The 19,197-nt window shown below is 40.1% G+C and overlaps 1 protein-coding gene across 2 annotated transcripts in view; it reads left to right on the top strand.

Moving 5' to 3' along the window:
- Nucleotides 1-19,197, top strand: part of LOC133622391 (probable ribonuclease ZC3H12C) — a 57,812-nt gene that overhangs the window by 20,966 nt on the left and 17,649 nt on the right. The window lies entirely within an intron of this gene.

The following is a 19,197-nucleotide window of genomic DNA, read 5'->3' as shown; positions in this document are numbered from 1 at the left end:
TGTAAAAAGTGCGGCTCATTTTTTATTGGCACGCAGCATATTAAAGAAAAAAAAAATCTAAATAAATAAGATTGAATATTAGACATGGACATTAAGATCACAAAGCTTATAGTGTATTTTTTGTTAAGATAGCATATATTGACCTACATTAGATTGGTTTTAGCCTATTTGAGGGCCTGATCCACTAACATCCAAATAACAAGTGCTAAATAGCATGGGCAAACTATACGATTGTCTGTACTGTTAGTGGAAGTGTTGCAGGTGATCTATGGAGGGACAAATGGGGAAAAAAATAAATCAATATTTAAATAATCACTTAAAGGTGTCAATAATTATAATGAGAGTTAAAGGGGAACTGCACTTTTTTGAAACTTTGCCTATCGTTTACAAACATTGTGAGAGACAAGAAGACAAAAGGTTTTTGTTTTTGTCACTTTCTAACATATAGAAATCGGCTCGTTTAGGTGGCTAGCAATGCAGCTAATGGGAGCTATCAATTCTACCTCTAAATCATTTAAATAATGCATTCAAAATGTTACGTTCTGCCGCATCTTTCTATCTTATAAATCGTTCTTGTCTTCTTTCATGATTGTGAACGAAAGGCAAAATACCCCCCAAAAAGTGCAGTTCCCCATTAAACCCACAAGTTTTGTTAAATGTCAAAAAATCTATATAAGTTTAATGAATTTATTTAATGTGAATTACATTTAATTACTTAGTGATTAATTATTGAGTATTGATTTAATTATTTATTAATTTAATTAATTAATGGCACATTTAATTAATATTTAAATATGTATTTATTAGAGATGTCCGATAATGGCTTTTTTGCCGATATCCGATATTGTCCAACTCTTAATTACTGATTCCGATATCGATATATACAGTCGTGGAATCAACACATTATTATGCTAATTTTGTTGTGATGCCCCGCTGGATGCATTAAACAATGTAACAAGGTTTTCCAAAATAAATCAACTCAAGTTATGGAAAAAAATGCCAACATGGCACTGCCATATTATTGAAGTCAAAAAGTGAATTGTTTTTTTTAACATGCCTCAAAACAGCAGTTTGGAATTTGGGACATGCTCTCCCTGAGAGAGCATGAGGAGGTTGAGGTGTGGGGGGGTTAGGGGCGGGGGGGTACGGGGTAGCAGAGGGTGTATATTGTAGCGTCCCGGAAGAGTTAGTGCTGCAAGGGGTTCTGGGTATTTGTTCTGTTGTGTTTGTGTTGTGTTACGGTGCGGATGTTCTCCCGAAATGGGTTTGTCATTCTTGTTTGGTGTGGGTTCACAGTGTGGCGCATATTTGTAACAGTGTTAAAGTTGTTTATACGGCCACCCTCAGTGTGACTTGTATGACTGTTGACCAAGTATGAATTGCATTCACTTGTGTGTGTGAAAAGCCGCAAAGGCAGTGCCTTTAAGGTTTATTGGCGCTCTGTACTTCTCCCTATGTCCGTGTACACAGCGGCGTTTTAAAAAGTCAAACATTTTACTTTTCGAAACGATAATATCGGCAGTCCGATATTATCGGACATCTCTAGTATTTATTTATTAGATTTGTGTCCACTTTGGCCCTTGTCAGTGTCAACGCTTCCTTAATTTATTCTGTCTGTCAAACTCAGCCGTCAAAGTCAGTGGAACACAAATCTAGTAAAATCATTGCAAGTGGAAGCAAACCGGTCAGGTTTTATTTCACTGATTTGACGGACATCCTGGATGAAAGCCAACACTTCTTGAGAGGCGCTGCAAAGAGGAGTGGGTAAAAGTGCCCAAAGACAAGTGTGTCAAGCTTGTGGCATCGTATTCAAAAAGATTTTAGGCTGTAATTGTTGCCAAAAGTTAATCAACAAAGTATTGAGCAAAGGCTGTGAATACTTATGTACTGTACATGTGATTTGCTTTGTTTTTAATTTTGAAAAATCATTATTGGATATTGTTTGTAGAATTTTGTGGACAAAAATGAATTTATTCCATTTTTGAAGAAGGCTGTAATTTAAAAAATGTGGAAAAAGTGAAGCGTTGTGAATACTTTCTGGATGCACTGTAGCTATATCTAAATGTTTAAATTAGGGATGTCCCGATCCGATATTTGGATCGGATCGGCTGCCGATATTTGCCAAAAATTGCGTATCGGCAAGGCATGGGAAAATGCCGATCCAGATCCAGTTTAAAAAAAAACTCCGGTCCGTGTTTTCCAACGCACAGATTTAAATAATACATTCCACTTTTCTGCTGCTCCGTAATCTCCGTTCCGCATTTTCCAGCACACCTTCAACACATCCGCAATTCTCACGCAGTTGCTTTTAGCTGCTGGCATTACACGACAGGCTCTTCTCACTCTTTCCTGTGTTTCCCTCTCACAGACAGACAAGCGCATCTTCTTACACACGTCACATACTGTCACGACATACGTCACATACTGTCACGTCATACGTCACATACGTATACGTCCTCTCCCAGCAGAGAGGTAGCAGCATGGCTAACGTTAGCTGTGATGCTAGCGCAGCCGTGCGAGCAACGTTCTCTCTAAGGTGCTCGCATATCAAACTCTTTTGGCTGTCTTTTTGACACTTACATCCGGCGCCCCCCTCCACACCCTGGATTATAAATAATGTAAATAATTCAATGTGATTATCTTGTGTGATGACTGTATTATGATGATAGTATATATCTGTATCATGAATCAATTTACGTGGACCCCGACTTAAACAAGTTGAAAAACTTATTGGGGTGTTACCATTTAGTGGTCAATTGTACGGAATATGTACTTCACTGTGCAACCTACTAATAAAAGTCTCAATCAATCAAAACACATAGAATCATCATACTGCTGTGATTATATGCATCAAGTGTTCATTCAAGGCTGAGGCAAAATATCCAGATATATATTGTGTATCGCAATATGGCCTTAAAATATCACAATATTTAAAAAAAAGGCCATATCGCCCAGCCCTAGTTCAATGATGCCATTTCTGTTTGTCATGTATAATTTTGTCTATTTTGTGTTTATCCTTGAATAAACAGGTCAGTTTCTTGTTACCAACCATTGTGTATTATTCAAACTCCCCTAATTCAGCTGGCTAGTTGTTATCAAGAGTACTAAAACCCATTTCAACATGATTCTGACAACTAAGTAGGCTAAATAACTTTAAACTTTAATACATGCTCGGATAGGCCAGTATCGGTCAGTATCGGTATCGGATCGGAAATGCAAAAACAATATCGGTATCGGATCGGAAGTGCAAAAACCTGGATCGGGACATCCCTAGTTTAAATAGATTTGATCTGTATAGCGCGTTTCGCCCTTCAAGGTACTCAAAGAGCTTTGACACTATTACACCAACTAATGATCTTTCTGTGTTTCGACATGGTATCCTGAGGGTCTATCTATCTGTACTGTGCGCACTAACATCCAAAAACCGGAAATGATGCAATACTGCATACGTCAGTAGCCAAAGGAGGAGCCTTGTAGACATATTATTATTATTATTAATATTAACAATGAAATGTAGTACATTAAGACTACACAATAGTATACAATATAATAATTAGAGATATATAAATAATCAATTTATGACAGAATTTTAGCCCCTGAATTGTAATGGAATCGAATCGAAACTTTTAGGTGCCTAAAGATTCCCACATCCAGTTGACCCGCACTTCGACAAAATATTCTATCTCAGTTGTATTTGCAGCACGATCGCTTTCTTTCTCGCAACCATTTGTGCGCAACTGTGCTAGTTTGCACACCGTGCTAAATAAAGATGCAAAACAGGGGTCTGCAGAACAGTTTTAGTTTTGACAAAACACATTGTGGGTTTGGGAGAGTGGCCGTGCCAGCAACCTGAAGGTTCCTGGTTCGATCCCCACCTTCTACCAGCCTCGTCACGTCCGTTGTGTCCTTGAGCAAGACACTTCACCCTGGTTCCTGATGAGTCGCGGTTCGGGCCTTGCATGGCAGCTCCCGCCATCAGTGTGTGAATGTGTGTGTGAATGGGTGAATGTGGAAATACTGTCAAAGCGCTTTGAGTACCTTGAAGGTAGAAAAGCGCTATACAAGTACAACCCATTTACCATTTACATTGCAAGTGCTAAATTAGGATATTTGCATCTCCTCCACCCAGTATTGTAATAAGTATTTTAATACAAATTAGCATATATTCTGCATATTCATGAGTAAAAACACCCTAAAAGGATTCTTGGATACATTGATTTTTTATTGTGTATCGTTGATTTTAAAGTACCATTGAGTACATTGGCATTTGAGTACCGGTAGCCATATGAAGGGTTTTAAGTAGAGATGTCCGATAATATCGGCAGGCCGATATTATCGGCCGATAAATGCGTTAAAATGTAATATCGGAAATTATCGGTATCGTTTTTTTTGTTATCGGTATCGTTTTTTTATTTATTTATTTATTTATTTTTATTAAATCAACATAAAAAACACAAGATACACTTACAATTAGTGCAACAACCCAAAAAAACCTCCCTCCCCCATTGACACTCATTCACACAAAAGGGTTGTTTCTTTCTGTTATTAATATTCTGGTTCCTACATTATATATCAATATATATTAATACAGTCTGCAAGGGATACAGTCCGTAAGCACACATGATTGTGCGTGCTGCTGGTCCACTAATAGTAATAATAAATGATAAATGGGTTGTACTTGTATAGCGCTTTTCTACCTTCAAGGTACTCAAAGCGCTTTGACACTACTTCCACATTTACCCATTCACACACACATTCACACACTGATGGAGGGAGCTGCCATAGTACTAACCTTTAACAGTTAATTTTACTCATTTTCATTCATTACTAGTTTCTATGTAACTGTTTTTATATTGTTTTACTTTCTTTTTTATTCAAGAAAATGTTTTTAATTTATTTATCTTATTTTTTTTTTTTTTTTTTAAAGTACCTTATCTTCACCATACCTGGTTGTTCAAATTAGGCATAATGTGTTAATTCCACGACTGCATATATCGGTTGATATCGGTATCGGTTGATATCGGTATCGGTAATTGAAGAGTTGGACAATATCGGATATCGGCAAAAAGCCATTATCGGACATCCCTAGTTTTAAGAGTCTGGGAAGTGTTTAAATGTTTGAGTGAAAGCTGCGTGGAGAACTTATAAAGACTTTGGGGCAGCGTGGCTCAGATAGTTCAGAAACTTGCGGGTTTCTGGTACGAATCCAGCTTCCGCCATCGTAGGCACTACAATTGTGTCCTTGGGCAAGACACTTCACCCACTTTGCTCTTAGTGCCAGTAACGCTGGTGTGTGAATATGTATAAATGTTTGGTGGTAAGCGCAAATTGGCAACCACGTTTCCGTCAGTCTACCCCAGGGCAGCAGTGGCTACAAATGTAGCTTACCATCATCAATTGTGAATGAGGAGTGAATGCATGATGGGTTCTCAATTCTCACTGTAAAGCGCTTTGAGTGTCTAGAAAAGCGCTATGTAAATCAAATGCATTATTATTATTATGTTGAAGAGGTTCATTTAGCCTACTGGTGTGTATATAAATGGTTGATTTATATAGGCCAGTAAGGTCAAGTTTTGTAGCTGACCTGTACCTTTATATATACACATTATTATTATTATATAATCTTCATAAAAATCATAAGATAAACGGTATCCCATGTTGCGGCATTGTTTATTGAAGTACAGAAATCAATCACTGTTTTACAATAATTAACATTGAAAACGGTAATACTAAACATCAGGAATTTTACCACAGTTTATCATTAATACCAGTAATTACACCCATACTACACCTTCACTGTGAGATTATACAAGCAGAACTTAATTTAACCAATCCTCTCAGAGAGGTAATAATAATACTATTATTTTATAATATTCTACTAATAGTAACCTTTTAAAATGTATATACACAGTCATGGTCAAAAGTGTACATACACTTGTAAAGAACATAATGTCATGGCTGTCACGAGTTTCCAATAATTTCTACAACTCTTATTTTTTAGTGATAGAGTGATTGGAGCACATACTTGTTGGTCACAAAAAACATTCATGAAGTTTGGTTCTTTTATGAATTTATTATGGGTCTACTGAAAATGTGACCAAATCTGCTAGGTCAAAAGTATACATACAGCAATGTTAATATTTGGTTACATGTCCCTTGGCAAGTTTCACTGCAATAAGGCACTTTTGGTAGCCATCCATGAGCTTTTGGCAAGCTTCTGGTTGAATGTTTGACTACTCCTCTTGACAAAATTGGTGCAGTTCAGCTAAATGTGTTGGTTTTCTGACATGGACTTGTTTCTTCAGCATTGTCCACACGTTTAAGTCAGGACTTTGGGAAGGCCATTCTAAAACCTTCATTCTAGCCTGATTCAAGCCATTCCTTTATCACTTTTGACATGTGTTTGGGGTCATTGTCCTGTTGGAACACCCAACTGCGCCCAAGACCCAACCACCGGACTCATGATTTTAGGTTGTCCTGAAGAATTTGGAGGCAATCCTCCTTTTTCATTGTTCCATTTAGTCTCTGTAAAGCACTAGTTCCATTGGCAGAAAATCAGGCCCAGAGCGTAATACTACCACCACCATGCTTGACGGTAGGGATGGTGTTCCTGGGATTAAAGGCCTTACCTTTTCTCCTCCAAATGTATTGCTTGGTATTGTGGCCAAACAGCTCAATTTTAGTTTCATCTGACCACAGAACTTTCATCCAGAAGGTCTTATCTTTGTCCGTGTGATGTCAAATGTTGTTCGGTCCAAGTCGCTCTCCCTCCCCCAACGTTGACCTCGGCACTCTGACCCCGTATCTCAGCGACTGTGTCACAAACCTGGGGGTAAAGTTCGACTCAGATTTTAAATTCGAAAAACAAATCAGCAGCGTCGTTCAAAAAAGCTTTTATCAATTACGCCAAATAGCGAAAGTGAAACCGCTTCTATCAGGACATGATCTCGAGAAATTAATCCACACCTTTATCTCGACTCGTCTTGACTACTGCAACGCCCTGTATGTAGGCATTAGCCAGGCCTCCCTCGCCCGCCTGCAGCTCGTGCAGAACTCTGCTGCTTGTCTGCTAACACAGACCCGCAGTCGTGAGCACATCACCCCTATATTAGCGTCCCTAAACTGGCTCCCTGTGCGTTATCGAATCAATTTTAAACTCCTTTTATTTGTTTTTAAATGTCTAAACAACCTCGCGCCAACCTATCTCTCCAACCTCCTTCAGCCTTACTGCCCCACCCGATCCTTAAGATCAGCCGATCAGCTGCTGTTGACGGTCCCTGACACAAGGCTGAAGCTTAGAGGTGACAGAGCTTTCGCCGCTGCTGCTCTCAAGCTCTGGAGCGACCTACCTCTGAGTATTAGACAAGCCTCCTCTCTTCCTGTTTTTAAATCTCTCTTAAAAACATACTTTTATTCCATGGCTTTTAACACTGAGTGATATCCATCCTGCAATGGCGCCCCATAATACACATGCTGTGAACCTGTTTTTATGTTTTTTTATTTATTCTATTTTATTTATTTATTTTTTATCGTGTTTTGTTTGTGTTGTGTTGTGTTTGCTTGGTACTCGTATTATCTTTTAACCTGCCCATTGTACAGCACTTTGGCTACCCCTGTGGTAAATTTTAAATGTGCTTTATAAATAAAGTTGATTTGATTTGATTTGATTTGAAATGAAACAAAAAACTTCATGAATGTTTTTTGTGACCAACAAGTATGTGCACCAATCACTCTATCACAAACAAATAAGAGTTGTAGATATTATTGGAAACTCAAGACAGCCATGACATTATGTTCTTTACATGTGTATGCCAACTTTGGACCACGACTGTACATAATACATTTATTAATAACCTTTATTGATTGTTATAAAAAACATGTTATAATATTAGTTGATTAGACAGAATTGCATTCTACTAAGATTGTTTTATCCAATATTACAATAAATAAGGTAACCAAATATTAAAAGCTGCTCAGAACAAGATGGGGCGTAGTTGTACACATTTAAAATAGTAAGGATTTAGTGAACAAAATCGACCGTTGCAGTGTGGTGTGGGGCGATGGTGTTTCAGTGAGGCCCCTCCCTTCACCCCCACTTTCTGATTGAACTCACGCCCCTGTCTGGGCGCTTTGAGAGGTGCGTGTGTGTGTGTGTGTGTGTACTGTGTAGGATGCTTTCAACAGCTGTAGCTTAGCAACAGTAGCTTGGCCATGTTGCTACGTAGCCCCCTCCATCAAATGCACCCTGTCTCGCTGCCCCTAATCTGCATCCCGCCCTCACCCCCGCCGTCTTGTTTCTCTCTCATCCGTTTCATCCACCTGACCTTCTCATGGACACTCACACTTAAATGTCTTCTTGTGCCGCAGCACGTGTGGTGTATGTTTGCAGACACGCGCTTCAATGTTGTCATCTTATTTGTATCCTGTTCCGTCTAATGATTTAGGTTTCAGTACATTTCCTGATCTGAGATGAACTTTCCCTCTAACACACGACTCCTCTCCTATTAGTGTGCACGGCCCCCCTACTCTATTAATTTCAACCCCCAACCCAGCTTAGCACACACACAAACGCCACTCCAGCAGAAGAAGCATATGGGCTATAATTACTAAGTATAATGTGCGATTGTTTGCCCCCAAAGTTAACGGCTGGGAGTCTTCTTTTTTTATGATCAGTTTATGGTGCGTGGATTAATATGTTGTGGCATGGCTTTATAAAGACAACCCCCCTCCCGCTAAAAAGAAGCGGGAATCATTTAATTAGGTCGAGAGGCCTGACAGGCTCTGGTCTGTCTGGGCCTCGTCAGATGTCTCAAACAGGCCGTCAATGCCAATACAAACTTTGTCAGACTACACAGTGCCAACTAGAATTTCATTTTGTTGAACAGTCTTACTAACTTTTTAATTATGGCTGAATTCTGACTCGTGATTATTCAAAATAGGGTTGTTCTGATCTGGTACTGATATTGGTTGGATATTTGCCAAAAACAAGTATCTAACACAGGTTGTGTCAAACTCGTTTTAGATCGGGGGCCACATGGAGAAAAATCTACTCCCAAGTGGGCTGGACTGGTGAAATCACGGCACGATAACTTAAAAATAAAGACAACTTCAGATTGTTTTCTTTGTTTAAAAATAGAACAAGCAAATTCAGAAATTGTACAAATTATAATGTTGTTGGGATTGTTTTTTTTTTTACAATTACCTGTTGCGGTTAATAATATCCATCCATCCATCCATTTTCTACCGCTTATTCCCTTTGGGGTCGCGGGGGGCGCTGGAGCCTATCTCAGCTACAATCGGGCGGAAGGCGGGGTACACCCTGGACAAGTCGCCACCTCATCACAGGGCCAACACAGATAGACAGACAACATTCACACTCACATCCACACACTAGGGCCAATTTTTTGTGTTGCCAATCAACTTATCCCCAGGTGCATGTCTTTGGAAGTGGGAGGAAGCCGGAGTACCCGGAGGGAACCCACGCAGTCACGGGGAGAACATGCAAACTCCACACAGAAAGATCCCGAGCCCGGGATTGAACCCAAGACTACTCAGGACCTTCGTATACACTTTATTTGTCGTTATTTATATTTTCCGAATAAATTATGTGATAATGTTCATCAGTCAACTCATTGGTGTTAATTTTCAATCTATCTATATAAAAAAAAAAAATCAAAATCAAATTACAGTATGTTATTTATGTAGTTTGATCATTTTCCTCGACTGTTGTGCTAACATCATGTGGTTTATTTACTGCATATGTAGCATCATATACAAAAATACAAAGAATTGCTATTGCAACATCCAGTAGACACATTTAGAACAGCTGTTGCTTTCATTCAAAAATTTCAGGTACATTTTTTTACTTAACAAACTCATCCCACGGGCCGGATAAAACCTGTTCGTGGGCCTGATCCGGCCCTCGGACCGTACGTTTGACACCCCTGATCTAAATTCCAATGCAAGTTTACTTGTCCAAAGCTGGACAGCCAGTTAACATCTAAATGTCGCCCAATAAACACACATTGGTTTTTTTTCCGGCGGTTGTACAAGCAGCTTCCAAAAGTATTCATACCCCTTGAACTTTTCCATATTCTGTCACATTACAACCACAAACATAATTAGAGCTGCGTTGAACGGGCCCTCACATGACGCATGCTGTGACACCACCTAAAATTTCAGGAAGGTCAGAGACCGTTCTAGTTTTCCACCACAAGGTGGCGATAATAGCCCCGCAGTAGTCATGCAAGTTGTGTCCCACCCAAAACCCCGACCCACCATCAAACATTGGAGTATGTACTCCAGACTTCCAGAAATGTTGGGTGTGTGATGACTTCTGCGCCACTATTATCGCCTCCTTGTGGACCATTTTCACCACAAGGGGGCGATAATAGTGGCGCAGAAGTCATGCAGTTGCTTCCCATCCGACAAAAATTTCAGGAAGATCGGAGCATGTGTCAGGAAGTTATGACTGTTATAGTGTTTTACCACAAGGGGGTAATAATGTCACCGCAGTTTTTATGCAGTTAAAGGCCTACTGAAACCCACTACTACCGACCACGCAGTCTGATAGTTTATATATCAATGATGAAATCTTAACATTGCAACACATGCCAATACGGCCGGGTTAGCTTACTAAAGTGCAATTTTAAATTTCGCGCGAAATATCCTGCTGAAAACGTCTCGGTATGATGACGTCTGCGCGTGACGTCACGGATTGTAGAGGACATTTTGGGACAGCATGGTGGCCAGCTATTAAGTCGTCTGTTTTCATCGCAAAATTCCACAGTAGTCTGGACATCTGTGTTGGTGAATTTTTTGCAATTTGTTCAATGAACAATGGAGACAGCAAAGAAGAAAGCTGTAGGTGGGAAGCGGTGTATTGCTACTGGATAACGCACCCCCGCTGTAGAATGCACCCCATGTCTGGTGTGCCTGATAACACAGCCGGTGTTTCATTGTTTACATTCCCGGAAGATGACAGTCAAGCTTTACCATTGGCCTGTGGAGAACTGGGACAACAGAGACTCTTACCAGGAGGACTTTGAGTTGGATACGCAGACACGGTAACGTGAGTACGCATGCAGCTGCGGCTTCCAAACATTTGATCGCTTGCCCATACGTGCGTGCCGCTATGTGCATGTCACGTACGTAACTTTGGGGACTTTAGGGAAATATATGTGCTGTATAAACTTTGGGGAGGTGAACGGTACTTTGGGCTGTGGGATTGAGTGTGTTGTGCAGGTGTTTGAGTTGTATTGGCGGGTTGTATGGACGGGAGGGGGGAGGTGTTTGTTATGCGGTATTAATTTGTGGCATATTAAATATAAGCCTGGTTGTGTTGTGGCTAATAGAGTATATATATGTCTTGTGTTTATTTACTGTTTTAGTCATTCCCAGCTGAATATCAGGTCCCACCTGCCTCTCACAGCATCTTCCCTTCTTTCTGAATCGCTCCCACTGCCCTCTAGTCCTTCACTCTCACTTTCCTCATCCACGAATCTTTCATCCTCGCTCAAATTAATGGGGAAATCGTCCCTTTCTCGGTCCGAATCGCTCTCGCTGCTGGTGGCCATGATTGTAAACAATGTGCGGATGTGAGGAGCTCCACAACCTGTGACGTCACGCTACTCGTCTGCTACTTCCGGTACAGGCAAGGCTTTTTTATCAGCGACCAAAAGTTGCGAACTTTATCGTCGATGTTCTCTACTAAATCCTTTCAGCAAAAATATGGCAATATCGCGAAATGATCAAGTATGACACATAGAATGGACCTGCTATCCCCGTTTAAATAAGAAAATCGCATTTCAGTAGGCCTTTAAGTCCTACCCAACACCCTGACCCATCATCAAAAATTTCAGGAAGATCGGAGCATGTCGAAGGAAGTCATGGATGTTATAATTTTTCACCACAAGGGGGCAGCGGTTTCAACTAGCAATAATCGCGCCTCGGATAAACCTCATGAGTAGTGTGGAAATTAACGTCTAGGCATGATCAACATCATTTCTATCAATTACAAGCAAGATCTGACCTTGTTGAGCCGAGGTATTAACGTTTTGTGTTGTGTGGCGAACCATCAGATCAAATCTTAGGCGCCATCACACACCCAATATTTTTTCAGAATTTATCATTGCCCATCAGTTTAATATCTGTGTCTGGTTATATATAGTGATGCAATACCAGTCTGATTGGAGATGGCGTGGAGCGGTATTCTCCGCCCACAACGAAAGGCTACGAATAAGTACTGACCCACACGGCACTTCTGGTTGTCTTCGTCATCACTTGCACAAATTATTCTCAAGATCTGAACGTGTGGAGCTGAGTTATTAACGTTTTGTGTTGTGTGGCGAACCATCAGGTCAAAGCTTAGGCGCCATGTCACGCCCACATCCTATGTCTTAGAGAATATTATTCAACATGTATTATTGCCCATCAGTTTAATATCTGGGTCTGATTATATATAGTGGTGCAATACCAGTCTGATTGGAGATGGCGTGGAGCGGTATTCGCCGCCAGGCTCCGCCCACTAGGAAAGGCTACGAATAAGTACTGACCCACACAGCACTTCTGGTTGTCTTCATCCTCACTTGCACCAATTATGATCAAGATCTGAACTTGTGGAACCAAGTTAATAACGTTTCATCATGTTTTGTGGCAAAGTTTGGCGCCGTGCCACACCCAAATCCTGCAACAAGCAAAATAATTTTGCAATTTATCGTCACCCAGCAATTTAGTATTTGTCTCTGATCACCTAAAGTGCAGAAATGACAATTAGGTTGGAGGTGGCATGGGGCAGTATTTGCCCCTAGACTTCACCCACTCGGTAGGAATAGGTACAGACCCGTCGGGCACTCATCATTATTTCTGCGGAATAACATCAAGATCTGAATTTGGTGGTAGCGGGGGGTGTATATTGTAGCGTCTCGGAAGAATTAGTGCTGCAAGGGGTTCTGGGTATTTGTTCTGTAGTGTTTATGTTGTGTTACGGTGCGGATGTTCTCCCGAAATGTGTTTGTCATTCTTGTTTGGTGTGGGTTCACAGTGTGGCACATATTTGTAACAGTGTTAAAGTTGTTTATACGGCCACCCTCAGTGTGACCTGTATGGCTGTTGATCAAGTATTCCTTGCATTCACTTATGTGTGCGTAAAAGCCTCATTTTATATGTGACTGTGCCGGCACGCTGTTTGTATGGAGGAAAAGCTGACGTGACGATAGGTTGTAGAGGACGCTAAAGGCAGTGCCTTTAAGGCACGCCCCCAATACTATTATCCGGGTGGAAATCGGGAGAAATTCGGGAGAATGGTTGCCCCGGGAGATTTTCAGGAGGGGCACTGAAATTCGGGAGTCTCCCGGGAAAATCAGGAGGGTTGGCAAGTATGCCTGGCGGTGCTCCGCTTCGCTGCTCGGTCCCTAAATATTTTTATCAAAACTTTAATGTGAAAGACCAACACAAAGTGGTTTACAATTGTTAAGTTAAAAGAAAATGATACATGATTAAAAAAATGTTTTACAAATAAAAAACTGAAAAGTTCTAGCCCCCAATTGCTTCAGAAGTTGCCTGATGATTGCTAATGACTAAATACTGTCCCACCTGTGTGTAATCTAATCTCAGTACAAATACAGATGCTCTGTGACGGCCTCAGAGGTTGGTTAAGAGAGTATTGTGGGTAAACAGTATCATGAACTCCAAAGAACACACCGGACAGATCGAGGACACGGTTGTGGAGAAGTTTAAAGTAGGCTCAGGCTATAAAAAGTTCCCCCAGGCTTTAAAGACCTCATGGAGCACTGTTCAATTCATCATCCTAAAATGGAAAAAGTATGGAACAACTGTAAACCTACCAAGACAAGGCCGTCCATTTAAACTTACAGGCCAAACAAGGAGAGAACTGATCAGAGATGCAGCCAAGAGGCCCTTGGTGACCTGCAGCGATCCATAGCTCAGTGGGGGAATCTGTCCACAGAACAACTATTAGTCGTGTGGTCTTTATGGAGGAATGGCAAGAAGAAAGTCATTGTTCAAAGAAAACTATAAGAAGTCCTGTTTGCGGTTTTCCTGAAGCCATGTTAGGGACACAGCAAACATTTGATAGAAGGTGCTTTGGTCCAACGAGACCAAAATTTAACTGTTTGGCCAAAATGCAAAACGCTAGGTGTGGCAGAGAACTAACACGGCAACATCTCTCTGAACATACCATCCCCTATGTCAAATATGGAGGTGGCAGCATTATGCTTTGGGGGTGCTTTTCTTCAGCAGGGACAGAGAAGACGGTCAAATACAGGGCAATCTTGGAAGAAAACCTGTTGGGATTCTGCCAAAGAGTTGAGACTGGGGCGAAGGTTCACCTTCTAGTCAGACAACAACCCTAAACATAAAGCCAAGGCTACAATGGAATGGTTTAAAAGAAGACATATTCACACGTTAAAATGGTTCAGTCAAAGTCCAGATCTAAACCCAATCGAGAATCTATAGCAAGACCTGAAAACTGCTGTTCTCAAACATTCCCCATTTAATCTGACTGAGCTTGACATGTTGGGCAAAGAAGAATGGGCAAAAATTTCAGTCACCAGTTTGGAAAAGCTTGGAGACTAATACCCTAAAACAGGGGTTCTTAAGATGTTTGACTTTGGTCTAAACTTTTGCACTTCAATTATTCACACTTTGTAATCTTACTCTTGATTTTACTCGTATTCAATAATTATATCTAACCTACTTTCAACCTTGTTAAGTGATATGAAAGCATGTGTTAATCACAAAGATTATTATCTAAACAAATTTACTGCAAAAGAAGGGACTCAATAAAAACTGGTGACATTTTTTTTTCATTCAGTTCAACTAAATGCATTCTAACTAAATTAATGATGAATAACAATAATAGATATGTTTTTTTGTTTTTTTTCAAACTGTGAATGAAGTTAAAGTGCAAATGAAAATACTGCTTCACCACTGAAGTCATAATTTTTTCTCCGTGACTTTAGCGCCACACTTCTTCCGTTTGTTTGATATTGTCATTACTGCCACAAGTGGTGGAAAAGTGTATTACAACTGAGTACCGCTGCGGCCCATTCGGACCACAGCTGAGAAACATATTTTTGGAGGCCCTGGCCCTATGGCTAAGAAACAATGCCCTAAAAGACTTGCAGCTGTAGTAATAGCAAAAGGTGGTTCCACAAAGTATTGACTCAGTGGGTCTGAATACTTTTGCACAATACCGTTTTCACTTTCTTTGTGGAAAAACAAAACAAAAACAAAAACTTTGCAATTGTATACTACTTTGTTGTTTTTTCACATCAAATTCCAATGAAATATATTATTTTTTGTGGTTGTTTATCCATCCATCTATTTTAGTGTGACAAAATATGGAAAAGTTCAATGGGTATGAATACTTTTGCAAGCACTGTATGCTCGCTGTGGAGGAGTTACGCGGGGAATACTTCGCCTTTTGTAGTCGCTCGTATTTGATTACCGAATAAATACTCCTCTCTTTCACTTTTAATGCATACGTCTCCTCGCTAAATATAGCGTCAAAGTCACAAAATTGACACCACAGAACTCTTCTGCTGCGTCTTACATCCGCTTCACTTCCATTTCATTGTTTTAAATCTACATTTTTAAAAGTTGGTGGGGCCACAAATACATGAATAAACACTGACGTGTGTTGTTATGCAGGCTGGAGTGGAGAGCGCTCTCGCAGGAGGGAGGAGCCTAGCTTGTGAGTGTAAGACATGATCATCGATTTAATGATGTTCTTTTTTTATTAACATTGTTATAATAAATCAGATTCCGATATATACATTCCACACAACAAAATAAAAGTACTTACTAGGATTTAGGCTGATATTGTGTTGGATTAAATTATCGGCATCAGCAATACTCAAGGCTCCAGTATTGTGTCGGAAGTGAAAAAGTTGTATCGGGACACCCCTAATTAAAAAAATGTCTTATTTTTTTCACTGCGCTACTGTGGCCTCTTGTGTTAGTGCTTATGATTCAGGTCAGAGTTGTCTACAAACTTTGTTTCACACTAAAATGATTGAAGTAGGGATGTTCCGTTCAGGGTTTTATGCTACCGATTCTGATCATGCATGAGTAAGATCAACCGATACCAATACCGATCAGGGCTCGTATTCCTAAAGATTCAGAGATTCCTCTCAGAGAGCTCCTGACTTAACCTAAGAACTCCTAGCAAGGAGTATTAGCTTAGGAGTGATTCCAGAACATTCTCAGAAAACTCAGAGCAAGGAATGGAACTATCTTAGTGAGGTGTGGCTGACCCCATTGCTAGGTATGAGTCATCATTTGGGTGATCCTAAAAGCTGGATAAAAAATATAATTTTGGTGATAATGGAGACTCATAGTCAAAAAGGTGGATTTCTATGGGTGTTTTTTTTATCGTTTTCACCATAAATGGCAGGTTATTGTGATAGTCCATACCACCCATTCCTATTGGCCTGTGGTCCTTGAATTTGACACCTGTGGTGTAAATGCCTTAAATTACCATTACAGTAATAACAGGAAACTAACAATATTGCTTTTTAACCATTTCAAGTTTTTCAGTATTTGCTGTGTAATTCTAATACGGTAACAACAAGTTTTAAGCAACAAAATCTTGCGAGTGCAAACATTCTGAATCTAAGAGGTTGTGCACAGACAACATTTTTGGGTGGACATCCAGCCCCTGTTTTCCAAGCAAGAAAGTTTATTTGCACCAGAACCTCCTCTGTTTTCAGGTCAACTCTGTAGTGCTCTGCAAGTTTGCTTACTCTGCTGTCATCTGTGCAGTTTCCCTGTTTGCAAGTTGCCTGCTGGCTTTCCCATGCAACAACACTGTCCTTACGTATTTGGGCCATTTCATGCTTACTAAAGATGACTGAAGCTTTCTTACACATCTACTTTCAACCATTTAGATGTATTCAATGTTTGTTTTGTAATTCTAATACAGTGCCAAAAAGTTGTGAGCAAAAAGATCTTACAAGTGCAAAATTGTTTTGCCTGCGCACTTTGCACGCTGGCATCATGGAACCTCTTGGGGCTAAACCACCCTCCCCCCGTTCTTCAAACCTTGTGACGCCCCTGCGCACAAGTCAGATTTATGATCACTAATGTTCACAATAATCCTGTCACTGTGTCGTCACGTTATTCCTTATTTTTTGTGAACGCATACCATCTAATCTGATTGAAAGTCAACATGACATCACCTTTTCAAGAGGGGGATATGGGAGCCAACAGTGCCATCAAGTGGCCAAACGATGCAATTACGCACATTGGAGCTGTGAAAGGCCAACACAGGCCTGCCTCTTCCTTTTGGATGATCAATAATGTTATTGCTGGAGACTATCTCAGCTGCATTCGGACGGAAGGCGGGGTCCACCCTGGACAAGTCGCCACCTCATCACAGGGCCCAAACATGTTATACTGACAGGTACGTTTTTAGGGTGAAATGTAAAAAAGCAAAAAACAAAAACAAACCAAAAAAACAAACAAGTATCGGATTATAAAAAAGTTTTAATCCAAAATCACCAATACATAAGCACAACTGGACAGCCAGTTAACATCTAAATGTTCTCCAATACGCACACAAGGTTGGCCTTTTCTTGTATTTTGGCCATTTACAAAAGGTAAACATGGTAGACTATAGGCTACTAGCATCTGCAGTAGCAGCTACACAACAGCTAAGCACACAATTGCACACAAGTTAGACATATGTAATAAGTGTCTTTAAATGAACAATATTGCAGTCTAAATATGATTATATGTATGTATGTATGTATGTATGGATGGATGGATGGATGTGTATATATATATATATATATATATATATATATATATATATATATATATATATATATTAGGGGTGTAACGGTACACAAAAATTTCGGTTCGGTACGTACCTCGGTTTGGAGGTCACGGTTCGGTTCATTTTCGGTACAGTAAGAAAACAACAAAATATACATTTTTGGGTTATTTATTTACCAAATTTGCAAAATCTTCCACCAAACATATTTTTCTTAGTGGAATATTTTATGTGAAGTAATCGTAACCTTGGATAGGTCAATAATTCATAATAACATTGATTTTGATTTAAAAAAAACAGCTTTGTTTTATTAGTCAACATTGCAACTTTTTCTAAATTACATTTAACCTTTAAGCTTTTTTATTTCACTTTTGTTATGTTTTTGTTTATTTTAATAGTATTTTTAGAATGTGCCGTGGGCCTTTAAAGCATTAGCTGTGGGCCGCAAATGGCCTCCGGGGCACACTTTTGACACCCCTGCTATAGATGATAAAAAATTAAATCTGATAAATCTATGGATAAAAAGCAGAGTCTGGCGACGCATGCGCGTTTATCATAACTCTCTCGCTCTCTCTGTCTCTGCCCCTCCCTCACGAATGCTGCTGCGTGCACAATTTGTTTTTGTTTTTAACCCCTTCTTAACCCTGAACGTACATTGAAAATACACGCAACCCTAACTCAAAATGCCGGACATTTGAGGCATTTAAGAAACTCCGCCCTGACAGCTCCGCAAAAGAGGACATCTCCGGTGAAAAGAGGACGTATGGTCAGTCTATCGTAGCCCGTTAGCTGCTAGCATGCCGTGTGTTGTGCCTCGGTGTGCATTGTTTACACAACGTGCGTTACACTACTTAATATGTCCGTGTGGAAACTCGTTCGGTACAGCTCTGAACCGAACCGAACCGGAACCCCCATACCGAAACGGTTCAATACAAATACATGTACCGTATGCGATGTATCGCATTGGAAGTGAAAAAGTTGTATCGGGACATCCCGAGTAGGACTTCCAAGGCCTCCGAAATCCTAACGTACAAAATGTATCAACGTGGCGCCGCATCCTTTTAATTTTTTATGTGCGGCCCTTGGTGGAATACTTTTAGAAACCCCGTTGTTGGACTTTGTAACTGTAGGGATGATAATTATAACGTTTCCAATGTTGGATATAGGGATGTAACGCTAAACGGTATTTATGATAACCGTAGTAAAACTCCAGACGGTTAGTGTTTCGGTTTTACTTTAACATCTTCAAAAAAACGTGATGGATAACTGCACTTTGATAAAGTCACGGACTGACTGGCGCCAGCTTAAATGCTAACATGACAAATGCCTTTCTCACTCAATATATACTTATGTAAACACATTGCTGTCAAAACAACTAAGACATTCAATTATGCACAAGC

The sequence above is a fragment of the Nerophis lumbriciformis genome, linkage group LG23 (assembly GCF_033978685.3).
Source record: "Nerophis lumbriciformis linkage group LG23, RoL_Nlum_v2.1, whole genome shotgun sequence".
NCBI classification, from domain to species: Eukaryota; Metazoa; Chordata; class Actinopteri; order Syngnathiformes; family Syngnathidae; genus Nerophis; species Nerophis lumbriciformis.
The sequence above is the reverse complement of the archived record's forward strand: the minus strand, read 5'-3'. Positions and strand labels throughout refer to the sequence as shown.